This window comes from Frankliniella occidentalis, unplaced genomic scaffold (genome assembly GCF_000697945.3).
Source record: "Frankliniella occidentalis isolate FOCC.00 unplaced genomic scaffold, Focc_3.1 Scaffold269, whole genome shotgun sequence".
NCBI classification, from domain to species: Eukaryota; Metazoa; Arthropoda; class Insecta; order Thysanoptera; family Thripidae; genus Frankliniella; species Frankliniella occidentalis.
Genome location: NW_026267395.1, coordinates 55,707 through 57,607, shown reverse-complemented (window position 1 = coordinate 57,607; position 1,901 = coordinate 55,707). Strand labels below are relative to the sequence as shown.

The window sequence follows — 1,901 nt, the reverse complement described above, 5'->3', positions numbered from 1 at the left end:
GGATTACAAACAAGTTGTTTGTACGTCAGAAACCCAATTCTTCGCAACACGAACACTGCTGAAAGTAGAAAAATCTCAATCAAGAATAGATCTTGAAAGCAGATGATACAATTTTAAGGATAGGTCTGTGTCCTAATTTCTCTCATATTTTGCTGTCATTTGTTTGTGGCTGTTCTTGCTATCGTGCAATTCGGTGGACTAGCGCCATGGCAGAGGAGGAGGGGGCAGTATTAACCGTTTGTCTGCAATATCAAGAAGAAGAAAAGAAGTTGCTTCAAGTACATGCCGGCCCATGTAGAATGTAGAGTACGTGTAGAATGCATGGGCCCGCCGCCATGTTCTTGAAGCAACTTCTTCTTTTCTTCTTCTTGATCCGTCCCAGACAAACTGTTAATAGTAAGGTTGGGTAAGGGTAGGGGCTTGAACTGACACTCCTGGGGAGCAGTGAACCGGAGGACGGCTGGCGGCCCCGCTCCGAGCGCCGCTCCCCCGGGGCTGCTGACGGCGGCTGACAGTGGCTGACAGCCGGCTCAGAGTGTCAGTCAAAGGCGCCATTTCAGGAACCGCAAAAGCCGACGGGCCGCGTGTCGCCAGCAGGGCTAAACCACAGCGGCAAAGCGGAAGGCATTGAACGTACCGCCCAACATTACCGTCGGACTAGGCCACGACAGTGCAGGTGCGGTCGGGCCGGCCCGGCGGCACAAACACCTACAGGGGCTGTTAGGCCACCCCTGACAACTACAGGAGTCGTTGGGCTGGGCCGGAGGCACAACACCTACAAGAGCAGTTCGACAGCTCTGCACGACACCACCTCCAGGTGTGGTTTGGCCGCCCTACCTTTACAACACCCCCAGATGTGGTGAGGCGCCCTGACACTCCCTGTTTTTTTGCTGTTAGAGAAAACGCCAAGTGTTTTGCAACGTAATAATGGTTGTTGCCCTTCTTCGCCAGAGGTAGGTGAGCGAGGTGCGAGAAGACAGGTAGCTCCAGCGTGGGCGGCTCAGCGTTGGGTGGTGGGTGGAAGTAGGGGTACACGTCATTGCCGCGTCAGTCATCACTGCAATCCGGATCCAGCACCCCACTGAGCAGGGTATCACACTCTCGCCGGGGGGAGGTGATAAGTTGTTCTCGCAACCTGAAGGCAGACCCAGTTATCTCTCCGCTTCCCTCGGCGCCCCAGCCCGCGCCGCCAGGTCGGCCGTATGGTGAACGTGTGAATGTGAATGGACCATTCTTCAGGCCGCCTTCAGCAGCCCGCCCCCCTGGCACGCTCTCAATACGGGGCGGCCGGCCGCGGCCAGCAGGTCAGCGGGACGGGCCCCCTTCCCACGGGGACTGATTGGCCGCTCCGGCTGCCGCTCCGGCTGCAGCAGGAGACCCCCGCCCCGGCTTATTGTTCACCACGGAATGCTCACTCCAGATGACTGTATTTGCCCCGCGCCGTACCGCCGCGCTGCCGCTCTGCCGCGCTGCCGCCGGTGCAGTCGCGTCCCGCCCAGCCCCGCCCGGCCGCCGCGCGGAGAAAGGAGGTTGCGGTATGGAGCGTGGCGAGAGAGAAAAAAGAAATGCCCCCGCGCGCGCAAAAAAAGAGAGACATGGCGTTTCAACACCTTTGCGTTACAACGTCGTCAAAGCTCCTCCTCCTGGGCCCCCTGGCGAGGGTGCACAGCGCAAGTCTCAACCCCACCAGTGCGAGGAGAAGCAAATTTCTACCCCCTCTTCTATCGGCATCCCCCCAAGCCAAAAAAAACAACAAAAAAACACAACAATAACGAAATTTCACACTATTAAATTAAGTGTGCAACTGCTTAACACTTGTAAGCGTGCAACTCAGAGTTAGATACTTCCAAGTGTGCATGTGCAACTCCTCAGTTGGGCACTTCCCTTGATTATTATACGCT

General features: G+C 56.6%; 1 protein-coding gene across 1 annotated transcript in view; it reads right to left on the bottom strand.

The window, feature by feature from the left end:
- Positions 1-1,901, bottom strand: part of LOC113204996 (kielin/chordin-like protein) — a 49,243-nt gene that overhangs the window by 46,613 nt on the left and 729 nt on the right. The window lies entirely within an intron of this gene.